This window comes from Ammospiza nelsoni, chromosome 1, assembly GCF_027579445.1.
Source record: "Ammospiza nelsoni isolate bAmmNel1 chromosome 1, bAmmNel1.pri, whole genome shotgun sequence".
Classification (NCBI taxonomy): domain Eukaryota; kingdom Metazoa; phylum Chordata; class Aves; order Passeriformes; family Passerellidae; genus Ammospiza; species Ammospiza nelsoni.
In genome coordinates, this window is record NC_080633.1 from 99,125,001 (window position 1) to 99,140,328 (window position 15,328).

Below are 15,328 nucleotides of genomic sequence, written 5' to 3' on the forward strand. Positions count from 1 at the left end.
GTGATTTTAGAGTGATGATTTCTACCTAAAATAATATTCCTGCCTATACCAAAGAAACAGGGGAGTCTGTCTAGCAGACATTACACAAGAAACTGAAACTGTCTGTAAAGTGCTGTGAAATGGATACAGTAAACACATTGAAAAAAATTAGATTATCCTCCCATCACCTTTCTTTATAGAAATATAGTATGTTTCTTGTAAATTATAGCAAGAGCAAGCACAATGTTTTCAAACTGAAGTGATTTTTGAGATTATAGTATTCCTTAAGACATTGATCTATTTGATTATATTATCTAACCCAGAAAAGCAATCTGCCACTGTTTCAGAACAGCAGATGAAAAATAGCAACACTAGAAAAGAAGAATGGACTCAGGAATAATAATAATAGAAATCAAAACCAAAACACAACCTATTTTTTCATGAGGGGAAATCCACAGGAGGCCACAAAAACTGCTTTGCAGCCCAGAAAACACATGTATACTCCACTTCTTTCTCCTAACAGAGAACTAATACAATTGAAGAAATCAACTTGTTCATCTTTCACAAAAGGGCGTCAGCAAGATAGATATTTATAACAAAAATATTTTAAAGCCTTTTTACTCCTTGAGAAGGTTTTAGAATTTTTTTAGAAAGTATAACAAATTGAAAAATGACAATTAGAAAAATAATTCTAAAAATTAAAACCTATTCTTTCTTTCAAGCCTTTAGTTTCCAGAATCAGATTTTATCTGCCTATGGAACCAAGATTACTTGTACAGAAAATCAGAATCATAAGTTCTTTTATTGTAAGTGATGTCAGCCTCATTTGCTGTCAAGAAACAGAATGACCAGAAAATAAGGTCATCCAGAACTGAAAACTAATTTGTTTTCTTCTCTACTTTGTTGTTGACACTTAAGTTCTGAACCAATGTGTGAGCAATGCAAGAAAAATGAGGCATTTTTCATTTAATAAGCAAAGACCTAAAGTTCAAGAAGCTGAAAGAAAGGAAGAAACAATGGAATATGTGATATATGGGGGGAAAAAATAGAGCGGTGTGGAAGTGTTTCTGGAAATACAGGAAAATGTTAACAGTAGAGGATAGAAAACCAACTGTGACACTATTACACTTCTAGTGACTTCTGACACATGGAACTGGTGTGGAGGTGTAGATACAGAAAGTGAAAACACTTGTGAACTGCAAGAAAATAAAATTAGAGTAAATTGAATACTATCTTTGCAAGATAAACTATACACTAAGAGTTTGAGCATTAAGGTCAGAAACCTTATTCTCAAACAGTGCACATATCTTTAACGATGCCTTATTTTCCATAATAATTTGTAATGAAATCAGAAAAAAAAAAGGTGAAGAAAATTTGTTGTACTACAATTTTGGTTTATGACTTTTTTTTAAGTACATTTAGGCAGTTCTGTGGAATCCATATAAATGACTGGGATGTCTAGGCAGTCTGACAGCATTATTTACTAACAACAGCAACAACTGGGGACCAAGCTATCCTGCTTGATACATCTCTGTCTTCTACTGCTCTGAGTGGTGACTAATGGTAACCAGGGTTAGTGAAGTTGCAAATGCACTGGTGTTAAACAAGAGAAGTGACAAAAGGAAGGGGAAAGGCATAGAACAAAACAAAATTAAATAAAATGAAATGTGTTCCGTAAGAAAATCAGAGCACAGCACAACACATTGTAGCTACTCTCTCTGAACATTCTGAGTTTTGCATTTTCCATGCAAAGGGTGTACAGCCTCAGAATCATGCTGCTTTCAGCTTCACTAGGGAACTCTGTAAAAGTTTACTGTATATAGGCATTTTATCTTATTTCCAGCTTGTAACAGGAAAGATTTTTGTGGAATTCTCATCATGGCAGTGGTGTATCACTTCCTGAAAGGATGTGTCTGCTGTCAAATTTGTGTTACAAAGTCAGAAAGGTTAAACAGAAGAAGCAGTGAAATTCCAAAGCAGCATAAAATATATTGCATAGTGCTGCCAATGATTTATCACTGGTTTCCTTCATTTGAATTTATAAGGAACAGGATAATCTACTAAAAAATAAACTTACATCAGAAAAAAAAAACCCTTAACACAAAGAGCAGTGACAAAAATTACTGTATGAAAACTTCAGGTGGGAATTAATATTTTACAGTGATTACAGGTGGGAATTAATATTTTACAGTGATTAAATCTTTAGGTCTTTCAGAAAATTTTTAAATTATTAAAATATTACGATTTTGGGAAGAACATATTAATATATGTAATCTCATGGAATTTTTATAAAATTTATTGTTATTCAAGGATTTTTAAAATTTATTATTAGTCTTAAGGGTTAACATGAGGAGACCTAGCAAAATCACAGCAAAATATCAGAATTGCAGAGTGACTGACAGGTGCTTGGATCACTATGAAATTTGCATCTCAATATCTGATTTTTGTAGCTGCTTTACCACAGTTCGCATGCAGACAAGAAATCAGAATTTGAAGTCCTCACACTGAAATTTCTATTATTTTTTTCTGAAGAAAAATTCCCATGTTTAGTCTGAAAATACTGCTCTGGAAAATAACTTTGCCTAGTAAATACATGCACAAAAATTTAAAGATTAGAAATTTATTACATCAGGCTAAAATAAAATTGCTCATGAATTTTTTTCCTTCTTTTTTTTCAGTATTGGCTGCAGTGTAGTTAAAGCTTAAAATGCCTTTGTATACTTGGGATAAATTAGGAAGAAGGAAAAATATTAAGAACTATGTGAAAATACTTACTATATATTATGCCCTGCAGTAATAGTTGTTTTTAATTTTGAGCATATTGATAAACTTGTCTACAGTGGCCATGATGCCATTAAATCACTAAAAAATATCAGATCCCATTAATCACTATAAAGAGAAATAAACACCTTTAAAATTTTATTTTCATATGGAAATGCTAGACAGACACAGACATTGAGGAGAATTAACTGTTTTATCATATTTTCTACTTCATACATACATTCCTACATAACTACCATTAAATTCTAAATTTCTTTTAGAGGTTAAAAATAAATATCAGCATTTTGATAGGACTTGGGAAAATTTCTATAGGTTCCCATAAATTTTAAGAGCCATCAGAGAGGTCCATTGATGAGAAAGGTGTAAAAAGTAAGTCAGAAGCAATGGGCCATGAGAAGCACAAGGCAGGAGTTTCCAAGAAGCCATTATTTTGTATCAGCATTGTGTAGCAGCAGGTTCTCTGAAGGAAAGATCAAATAAGGAGAAAAAGGATCTGTGAGCTATTAAATCCAGAGAAAAGGTAAAAAGGCTAGAGCCAAACTGCTCAGAATAAAACTCTCAAGGCATCATATCTATGTCCAGGGCAGCATTATCTGTGATAACTCTTGGCTGCACCTTAGTTTATCAGGATATTTAAACTGGCTGTAGGTGCAGGACTCACATAAAATATGTTATATAGAATGGAAGACTGTGATAATTCTTCATGTACTAGATGGGATTGAAAAAAAAAAAATTAGGAGTGAGAAGCTTACAAATAGCACAAGAAAACAAATATTCAGGGTTTACTGTATCTTTAAGCATAGCATGCTCCCTGTTGAAAGAGCTCCAGTTAGCAATTCAGGTGGGAAACAAGATATTACAATTCCTCTTTTGCTGTTTTCTTGCTTGTTGGTTTTCCTCAATCTAGAATAAAAGTAAATCAGTCTGAATAAAAAAGAGGTTTGCTCTATATGTATAGCAACAAAACCATGACAAGCGAGATTGATGTGTCTATTAAAGAAGTAAGTGAGGGAAATCATATCTTAGTTTTGCTAAGGCTGTGCTTGCTGGTTTTTTTCTAAATGTTTTGGAGTACAATTTTATGTCTAAAAAAAGTTGACCCGTTCATCCAGCAAAATCAGGCAAATAATAATTTGTCTTCCAGGATGATATTGAAAATAGTTTTCATGTCAATACCCAGACTCCCAACAGACTATAGGTTCAATGACCAGAAACTTTCCATGCTATTACCTGACAGCTTCTTTGAGACATAGCAGAGCATAAAATAGGCTTGCGAGGTTTGTTTGTTTTGGGTTGTATTTTTTTTTTCAGTGAAAAAGACTAGGATTGCCACTCAGAAAACTTCAGCATCTGACATTATATACAACTGGAAAATTCTAGTTATAAAAATTCTTAAAACTACTGTTAAATACATTAGGAAACATCATGGTGAAGCTGAGTTGGTTATAGATACTCCTTCTCTTTTTGTCACTTTCAGTTTTACAACAGCCACTTGTTCACTTTCAATCCACATCAAGTCATAGAAGTTACTTGATTGTGCAAAAAATCGGTGCCTTATGAAGCAGTTTTAGGGCCACATAGGATTAATGAAAGCAGATGGATAAAACTTAATAAATAGAACGTAGAAATAATATAGACAGGTGAAAGCTCATAGATATTTTCACAGTTTTCATTTTCACAGTGTTTCAGTCTACATTTTAATTGTACTATTGGTCACCAAAATTCATTTCTGTGCAATGTGCTTGAAATATTGCAAATGTGAATAACTTCTTAATGTCTATGATGATGATGTGATTGTAAGCACCTTATTTAAGAAGTATTTCCTCCTATCCCTGCATAAACCGCTATCTGCCTATTATTTATCTTATCTGATCATATAAATGATAATCACAGGGCTTCCCACTGCACTTAGTATTAATAAAACTCTTGAGAGTGCCTGAAATAAATCAAATTTTAAATGAACCTTAAACCTTAACTAGCCTGCCAAGACTTGAGACAAAGCACATAGCTCAGAAGTGGAGGACATGGAAATTTTACTGGATTGCAGAACTTGGTATTACTTTTGAATTGTGCCCTGGCAACACCTCAGGGCAAAGCTTAAGTCACTGCTGCCTTGTCCTTTCATCCTTGTGCATGGAATGAAAATAAAAAGGGACAATCCAGATCTAGCTGCAAACCAGCACATGACAGATGACTGATGTACCTATGTCTCAGCAAATACAGAGATGCAGGGCAAGAATGATAAATAGCCTGTAGTTAAGCAGAAAATCAGTTCTCCTTGACAACCTCCATTTTTGTGATTGCAGGATAGCTATTGAAGTCCAAGGCAATAACAAAATCAACTAATAAGAACAAATTTGTAGCAAGTATTTTAACAGCATAGTAAAACTAGAAACATAATTTAAGGAAAAAGGACTAATTTCCTTGGACTTGCAAGCATTGGTATTGTCTTCTCATTGACTTTCAAACTTTCAAATTAACAGAAAGAGTAAAGCTGTCCCTGGTTTTGGACAGATTCTTGTGCAGTGGAAGTGTCTTTGAACAACAGTGAAGTCAGCCAGTATGTCAGGTTCCCATCATCTCATCTATGAAGCTAATAATAAGCTCCAGAGTGTTAATGAGAAATGGTGAGTTGATCAAAAAACAACTCAGAGTATAAACCCTTAAATTAGATACTCCAATACAATTTTTTGTGATACCATCCTACCTTGATTTTCATTACATTACTAAGTCTTAAGTTGTAAATGCAAGATTTGGCTGGGGTTGTGTATTCTATTGCCCTCTGTTAGAGGTGGGGCTGTTATCTTCTGTTAATTGGGCCACCTGTTAAAACCAGGTGGAGCAGGTTTCTTTATTTCTTCCACAAACCAGTCCTGTCTCCAGAAAATATCTTCTGTTGATAGGCCATTGAGTGTCACTGCATGACTGATAAAATTGCATCATCCCGTTGTGAGATACTCCACGCAGGAGGAGGAGCCAAGCATTCCTACCTGGATATAATCTGAGATTTAGGATACTACATGCAGCCTTTTCCCTCTAGATTCCCAGAAGAAGACCAGGCCCATCTACACCACCACTGAACATTCAGAAGAAAACTCTGCCCTTCTACAGGATCGCTGATCCAACAGAGCCTCACATGTCACTGCAGGAGGACTGCAGCTGCCATTTAACTGGACAGCTACCAACACTCTGACCCACAGGGTGTCAGGTTGTGTTCTGTCTCTGTTGTTTGGTATTACTGCATTTTTGTTTTTACTTTTCCTAATAAAGAACTGTAATTCCTACTCCCATATCTTTGTCTGAGAGCCCCTTAATTTCAAAAATATAATAATTTGGAGGGAGAGATTTACATTTTCCATTTCAAGAGAGGCTCCTGCCTTCCTTAGCAGACACCTGTCTTTTCAAACCAAGACATCTTATTATCCGAATAATTCATGTAAGCAGGTATATTTGAGGAGTCATGGGATCCCACCACTGGATATTGTCCAGTCTTGTCTTCCACAACTACTACTGAAAAGGTAAAGGTGAATGCAATAATTCTGTGACCTTGTGTGCCAAAATGTAGATTTGTAATTTCCCATCTGGAGGATACCTCGAGAAACTCTCCATGTCAAGGTTAGAACGAAAATTGAGGAATTATCCCATCTTCTTAAATTTGGATCCATGTGACTTCTAAACAGGGAACACAGACACCCTGAGGCAGTCTCCTTCTTACAGATCTCAGCTGTTTTTCTTGCTATCACAGCAGCCACAGACAGCTTGCTTGGACACCATGGTGACAGATGAGTCAGACCTCTCCATGCAGCAGAAGGTTTCCTCAAGCCCAACACTTCTGAAGACTGGACTGAATGATGCAGATAGGGTGGTTTGTACCAGAGGAGCTATCGTATTGTGGCACAAAATTCTGCAGGTATTTTTGGAGGAAAAAATTGTTTTTACCGAAGTGTAGTGTGGATGAAATTGCTGTCAGGCATGTGAGTGCCTCCAGGGTCTGGGATCTCAAGTCTGAGTCTAATGTCTTGAATCAGAAATCCCAGACTCTTTTATTGACCAAAAATAATAGGACAATAGTGGTTTTTCCTTTCTGACAATTAAGAAAATAGGCCGCTAATTTAGACACTCAAAAATTTTAAAACCTACTGTTACTCTTAGTTTAAAATACCATTCATGAAAAACTTATAGCATGTTTGCTGTCTGCTTAATATTTATTCAAAGCCCTTTCCCACTGCAGCTGGGAATGCTGCTTCTAACCACTGAAGACAAGTGCAGAACGCTGGGGATGTAGAACAATTGGCATTGTTAAAGGCAACAGGGACAGCTTTCATCCAAAACATACTACACATCTCACAGATGCTGGTTATCTCCCAGAGGTGGTACTGATAAACGATGTACAACAGGAGTGAATGCTGAGACACAGCCAAGCAGAGAAAAGGGTATCCAGGAGGAACTCCTTCACACAAAGAGGCAACTTATTAAATGAAGAGAGCAGGTACAGCATTTATTTTTCCTTTGCACATCTGTTTTCCTTCTCTCTTAAACTCAGGACTTGTTTGCATGTTCTGTTTCAAGACAGAATCTTGGTCATGACAGCAAAACCTTTATTTCTTTGTTCCTAGGATGGGTTTACATAGGTAAAGATGTAATCAAGAGCATCTAAAGGAGGGAGGTCTTGAAAAGGTGTTCTGCTCTTCTGAGAAAGAAGTGTTCAAACTTAAAAAGGGCTCTGTGATTCAATATACCTTACTCTTACTCCCTCAAAATGGATAGCAGACTCCTAGTTGTCCTCCTTTCACTTTGATTTTCCATGTTTTTATTCCCAGTTTCAAAATGTCTGAGTTGTCCTAAAGAACATCTCTATTGCTTGAAAGGTTGTACAGTTTTTTCAAGATTTCCTGGTTTTGGGTGAAGTTGAGTTAATTTTCTTCACAGTAGCTGGTATGGGTTAGTGTTTTGGATCTGTGGTGACAAGTGGGCTGGTAATACAGAGATGTTTTTGTTATTGCTGAGCAGAGATTGCACAGAGCCAAAGTCCTTTCTGCTTTTTGTACTGACACACTGGTGAGGATGTCGGGGGTGCGTGGGAGGCTGGGAGCAGACACAGCCAGGACAGGTGACCCCAGCTGACCAAAGGGATATTCCCGACCATATGGCATCATGTTCTGTGTATAAAGTGTAGGAGGAAAGAGGTGAGGTTTGGAGTGGTGGCATTTGTCTTCCCCAGTCGCCATTACATGTGATGGTGCCCTGCTCACCTGGGGATTGCTGAACTCCAGCCTGCCCGTGGGAAGCAGTGAATTAATTCCTTGTTTTGTTTTGCTTCTGTGCTTGGCTTTTGCTTTCCACAATAAACTGTCTTCATCTCAACCCTTGAATTTTCCAGCTTTCACCCCTTCAGTTCTCTTCCAGGTCCCTCTGGTGGGGAGGGGAATGAGTGAGTGGCTGTGTGGAGCTTCATTCCAAGCTGGGGTTAAACCATGATAACAGTCTAAACTGTCTCATATATTAAACTGTGTAAAGAACATTTGCAACTAATTGAAAACATGCATAAACTCCACAGATGAATGCCTCAGTCATTATCTTTCAATTATGAATCTTGGCTCCATCTATTCTTCAATATCTGGTTTTGAAACCACCTTCAAATCCTGACCTACAAGCTCAGTAGCTTGTGTAAAATCTGGAAGATAAAGAACACTTTGAGTTTTGGCTCTGCATTATGTCAGATCCTATTTATGGGGAAATATAAAAATTACAGTCCATGGTGACTGTGGTGTGGCACATATTTAATGGAATAGGCACAATTCTCTCAGAAATATTGTTGTTTGAAAGTAGAAATCAAAGAATTTGCAATATGTTATACCGGGCTCTGATCTACTTCCAGCAATAATGGGAGAGTTTTTAAAAGAAACCACAGACTTTTATCCACTCAGCTCTTCAGGTTCAGAACCAAACAGTGCTGAGTATTAAAGTGTGACTCACTGACACTGATTCAGGGGTGATGAGGACATTTTAAACTTACCCCAGTGTAGGTAATTGTAGATCCACCTGAAGTGGTATGATCCAGCAACCATAGAGATTTCAAAACCTTGAAAATTGCTTGTTTTAATTTCCTCTTGATGCTAAAAAATGTTTTCTTTAAAAATTGTGTATCTTTAGGCAATTGCTGACATATATGAGGGAATGTTCTAATGAAATTTTAATTTTTGAAAAAAAATTGTTATATGCAATATGAATAAGTGAACAAATGTAAGTATTCACAAATTACTTTTTCTTACACAGGAAAGGAAAAAATACTTTTAATTCATTAAAGTACTATGCCTTACCATTTTAAAGTTTGAGTTACTTGTCCAATTTGTAGTAATTTGATTGAAATGACTTTCCATTTTGAAATTTATTTCATTTTAGGAAAAAACTATACCAATTTTAAAAATAATTATTATTTGATGAGATAAAAATGCTGGAGATTAACAAGTTATTAATCTATTATCTTTTGTGCTTCATTTTTATTTTCATTTAATTCAGAAATCTTAAGGGCCAGGGAAAATCTCTCTCTCTCTCTCCCTCTCTCTCTCTATGTATATATAAATAAAATTGTTTACAGCTAGGAATGGAGAAGTGAATAAATTAAGAAAAATTTTCCCTTTTTTTTTTCATAGACTTTATTTCTCAGTTCTACTTCATAATATGAACACAGAAAATGTTACAAGTCATGTCATGCTTCCCTTGATCATTATCACCATATTCAGTTCAAAACAAGATTAAATAGGTACAAACTGATCAGAAAGTAATTTGGCTGGTCAGTGGAAGAACAATATTAATCATCAGAAGATAATGTATTCTTTTATCCTTATTCATTCTCTCAGAATTAGTTTTAGAGCCTAAAATTATTGCATGGTCAAAGTAGTCTGGATTTAAGCAACAAAATCAATTAACCTGATTAATCATAGATCCATTTGTTCAATGGAAGGTGTGATATTAGCAGACTGTGGTACTGAATGATTAAGGAATTTTCTTTTGCTCCTGAGAAGCCACAAATAGAAGTATGGTTTTTCAGTTCAGTTCTATCAATAATTATAGGGGTCTTTGCCAAATTTCACACTAGTTTTTAATAATTTTTGCTCCTCTAATGCATGCTAAGATCAAGAAATGACTCAGGTGTTTACCCATTTCCTTCTTTCCCTTCAGAAGAAGTAAAGCTGACTGAACAAAGGGACTTTGAATTTTGGGTTTGGATCATGACAAGATAGACATCTGGGTCCAATTAACCCTCCTAACCTGGCCTGCTGCAAGAAGGGTAGTGTTTTAAAATGTAAAAGAAAGCAGTAGAGTCTCCTCTTTTCCCAGAAAAAGAGCATGAAGGAAGCTGGGAAGAGTAATCAGTATCCATGTCTGGTCTTTCTCTTCCTTACAGTGGAATCATATTTTTATCCTTGCATCCCACAGAGCTAGAATTTTTTTTTTGGAGCAGGTTTTTTTGAGTCTGGGATACATTTAACTATTTTTCTTCCACAATGGGGGTACAAAGTCTACATCATTGCATGAATTGTTCATTATATCCTAAAGGATATTGGAAAATGAGTGAAAGTTTTGTGGCTGATGTGGAGGATGAAATCTTTGTATGCAGACAGCCTGGGGTGGGAAAGGTTGTTTGGATATTCTCCTATGGACTGTGCTATGAAATTACAAATCTAACAGAATAATTAATGAAACCTATGCTTCACAGTCCAACAGTTGTCTTCTGTATCCTGAACCCAGAGTTATCTGTCCCATGGAAGCAAACTGAGTTTGAAAAAATGTTTTTCTTCACACTACATGCTTACCTGTGCTTGCATCGGATGACTCAATTTACTTGTTTGTGAGACACATACTAACCACAAAAATTAATTCCTTGTATCTCTTCAGGAGTGTAAAGAAATACCCACATTCCCCTTTATCAATTGTTAAAGAACAAGATGGCTTAGCTGCCTCACTGTAAAGCTTATTTGCCTAAAATTTCAGTATATTACAGTACGCAAAAATTATACAACTGCTTCTACAAATGCTTTTATGAACAACTCATTCAGCAACAGTGCACACAGTGAATGGGATATAATCCCAATCTTCCTTGGGAAGAAAACTACAGACCTTAGCAGAAGAATTCAAACTGATGCCACTGCACACAAATCTGAATTTTTTATCTATTTTCCTTGCAATAGACTGGTGTAAGCCACCAAAAGAAATAGAAGTCATTCCCTTTTCAGTCTGTCAGACCAATGATCCATGAATAAAGAAGCCTTCATGCCAAGAATTAAAATAGATTGGAGATCTGTTACTTTTGTCTTCAATGTACTTAAAAAATAAAGCTCATTATTAAGATTTGCATGTGCACTGGTATTGGAATATGAATCCCAATATTACCAGTTAGATAGTGCCTGGGCCAGTCTGGCCCTCGCTGCTGGGCCAAAGGCAGCAACTGTGGTGTGTCACCCCAGAGATACCTTGGCTTGCTGGAGGTTGCAGCTGGGCACTGAACAAGTCCAGGCTTGTTAGGAACTCCGTTTACCTCAGGAGGAATGGCTTCTGGCGGTGGTGAAGAGAAAAAGAGATGGATTCTGCTGGAGGGTTTAAATCCAGAGGTTTATTCCATGGTTACAGAGGTCTGAATGTAGGCAACTGCTCCAACAGAATCCCGGCCGCATTCACCTTTTAAGCTCAGGGACAGGGGGAGGGGAGGTACAGGTGAGCCACCAACCAGGTGAGAGGGGCAGGGTCTCAGGGGAAGATGACACCCAGACAGGCCAATGACCCCTGGGCCTGAGGGGCATCCTTTGAACTTGACCAACCACACAATGCCTTGCTGGAATGTTAAGCCTGATTGACAGGACTCACTCAGCATGGGGGCAAGGGAGAGAGAAATAGGCACACCTGGGGAAGTGACCTGGAAGTCTAAAATGGGACATTACAGCACGCCACAACATCTCCCCCTAGTTTTGTTTAAAAAGAAGAGGATTGTGTTTGTGGTGCAGAATGATTGCCAAACCATGGTTGGTAAATCAGTTCTTCCTCTACAGGAGGGTCAGTGTTTTCCACTGAGGCTTCCAGGTCATCCATTGAAACACTGAGGGCTTCCAAATGGTAGACCTCAGGAGAGGGAGATGAGCTTGAAATTAACTTGAGGACCATGCATTTGATTAGTCCAAAACCAATGCTAACAACTACAATAACTAAAATAAACAGCACTAAAAACACAGTTATCAGAATAGATCCCAACGAGTCCGAGAGTCCCCAGCCTTTGAACAGTCCATTCAGCCAGTTGTCAGTTTCTCTGTGGATGTCCGAGAACCTTTGTCAAGGTAGTCCATACGTGGTTTGGGCTGAGGAACTGTGCAGGAGATCGCAGGTGGGGTGATCACAAGTAGGACGAGAAGCAGGCTCGGTCTCATGGCGTCTCGAGGCTACACACGAACAGTGGGATCTAAACTGGTACAAAAACTTGAAACAAACATATATTATAAACTATTCCAGATAGGAGGCTTAAATGGAATTTCCTCCAGAGAACGCGTGCGGCATTTTCTTCTCCAGGCAGCATGAGCAACCTGGGGTGCTTCTGTAGATTTCTCTGAGACCTTGGGAACATAGGGCTTTACCCATTTGGAAGGAACCCACCTTAAACCAGAGGGGGTGGACACACAGGCGTATCCTCATCCCCAAGTAACCAATTTGTAAGGTCCCACTATTTTCCAAGTCTCAGGGTCTTTTACTAAAACCGGAGGTTTTTCTTTCATTAACCTATGACTGCTCCCCCCAAAGTGGCATAGGATGGGTGGGTTCAGGCTGTCAAAAGAACAATTCAGAAAATTGATTGTGAATAGCGCCCTGGATAACCGGATGTGGGGAGATTCTACCTTCAGAACCTGTTGTTGCTGGTCCAGGACCCTTTTAATATCACAGTGAGTTCTTTCTACAATGGCTTGACCTGTAGGGGAGTAGGGGATGCCAGTTTTGTGCTCTACTCCCCATTGATGCAGGAAGCTCCCGATTTCCTTGGATTCGTAAGCAGGCCCATTATCAGTTTTCAGCTCCTTGGGGATGCCCATGAAAGAAAAAGCCTGTAAGAGGTGCTTAACAGCATCAATAGATGATTCTCCTGTGTGGGCAGAAGCATAGACCGCTCCAGAAAAGGTATCTACACTAACATGAACATATTTCTGCCGTCCAAATGACTGTATTTGCCATCTGTTTGCCACAGTTCACAACTGTTCAGTCCCCTTGGGTTTGCTCCCGTACTCACTGTAGGGAGTGCATGTTGTTGGCAATTTGGGCATGTGGCCACAATCGCTTTGGCCTGTTCTCGAGTGATGTTAAACTGACGAACCAGGCCAGGTGCATTTTGGTGGAAAAGCTGGTGGCTGGTTTTTGCCTGTTCAAAAACATTTGGGAGAGTGGCCATCACTGCAGGTGCAACAAGAGCATCTGCCCTTCTGTTGCCTTCAGCGATAAACCCTGGTGCTTTCCAGATCAGTTCTGCTACCAGCTCCTGAGGCTTTGTCAGTCTCTTGGACTGAGGAAAACCCATTCTATGATCAAGAGAGGGTCCCTCTGGTCCCGGTCCTTTTTTGGCGTGTTCTTTGCCTTAGGTGTTTGTTTTTCCTCCCACTGGAAAATAATTCCATGGAGGTGTGGCAACTTTCCTAGGATGATAAATTTGAATGGCAGGTCAGGCCGGCATCGGTTGGCCTGTCTTGTGGACATTGAAATCTGAACCTTTTCTAGAGCTTTCCGTGCCTCTGGGGTAACAGACCTAGGAGCACCTGGGTCCTCTCCCCCTTTCAATAAATTGAAAAGAGGGCAAGGTCTTCATTAGTCAGACCGAGCCATGGTCTTACCCAATTCAAAGACCCACACAACTTGTGGACATCCGCAAGGGTCTTGATCCTTGGATTGATTTCTAGTTTTTGAGGAACAATGGTCCTATTTCCAATTTCTAAGCCCAAATACTTCCAAGGTGGCATCTTTTGAATTTTCTTTTCCTGGAGCTCGAACCCTGCAACAATCAATGCATCGATCGTTAGGTCAAGCGCATGTGTGAGTAAATCATCATTGGGGGCACACACAAGGATATCATCCATATAATGATAGATGATGGCCTTCTCTGCGGCTGCATGCACTGGGGAAAGCAGGGAAGAGACATACCACTGGCAGATAGCTGGAGATACCTTTAAACCCTGAGGAAGAACGGTCCAATGGTACCTTTTCATAGGTGATTCCATATTAATGGAAGGGACGGAGAATGCAAAACGCGGTGCATCGTCAGGGTGCAAGGGGATTTGGAAAAAACAATCTTTAATATCAATAACAGCTAATTTCCAATCTTGGGGAAGCATTGTTGGGGATGGCATACCAGGTTGGGGAGAACCCATATCTTCAATTACATTATTAATTTGTCGGAGGTCGTGAAGAAGTCGCCATCTCTTTTTGTCAGCTTTTTGGATGACAAACACTGGAGAGTTCCATGGGGACATGGTCTCCACAATGTGGCCCTTTTTTAGTTGCTCTTCCACTAGTTCCTCAAGCACCTTTATTTTTTGTTTACTGAGTGGCCACTGTTTTACATCAACTGGTTTGTCTGTTTTCCATTTCAGTTTTTGGGTGGGGCACTGTTGTTCAATGACTGCTGCACAAAATGCTGTGGAGAGTCTGGAATATCAATTGTGACACCCCACTGGGCCATTAAATCTCTCCCTAACAAATGTTCCGAATAATCCAACACAAATGGACGGATATTTGCCATTTGATATTTGATATTTATAGGTAAAGTTTTACAGTTATTTCAGTGACTTATTACAAATCAGATCTTATGCTTGTGCAGCATACTTGTCTGAGTTTATCTGAGGATAATCACGTCACACGAGAGAAGAAGAAAACTCTAAGAAAACTCTAAGAAAACTCTAAAACTCTAATGTCTTTCATTAAGTTTGGCTGTGGCTGTTATTCTGCTGTGCAGTAACATAACTGGGACACTGAAGATCACTTCCTGATAGTAGAAGTCAGTAAAGTGAAGTCTGGTATTTCTTTGGTATAATTGTCTACATTTACAAAAGTTCATGAGTACATCTATATCAGATGAATATAGCAAAGAGAAGTTCTTGGGGATTTTGATTAAAACATTAATGACAACTCAATTAAAGTTCTATTTAAAAAATGGAAACACTCAAATAGAAAAACAAAGCAAAACAGAACTATTCTGACCTTTTCTTCAAGTCTGCCAAAAGATTTCCAGTGCAATAGTACCCTTCTTCCATTCTTCCCCAGCTGTATCGTGCTTCTGGGCTGCAACAGGGTAATGAAAATGTGCCTAAACAAACATAAACTATAGGGCCTGTGTGCTTATATCTTTCCACATTTAAACAAGATAACAAATGATGATTTACCTTTTAGACAATGACAACAAATCTTGATCTGAAATAGTCTGAGGTATTTAACTCTGTTAACTCTCAGTCATCATTTGAAGATTACTGTAAAATCATATTTCTGTATTACAAGTGTTGTTCTTCTTGGAAAGAAAGTTTGAATATTCCATTTCCTGGTATGT

The 15,328-nt window shown here is 38.2% G+C and overlaps 1 protein-coding gene across 1 annotated transcript in view; it reads left to right on the forward strand.

Moving 5' to 3' along the window:
- Positions 1 to 7,103: 7,103 nt before the first annotated feature.
- Positions 7,104 to 15,328, forward strand: part of CDH19 (cadherin 19) — a 120,861-nt gene continuing 112,636 nt past the window's right edge. The window contains exon 1 of the mRNA XM_059481603.1: positions 7,104 to 7,249. The gene's annotated coding sequence lies outside the window, so the exon portion shown is untranslated. The remainder of the gene's footprint in view (positions 7,250 to 15,328) is intronic.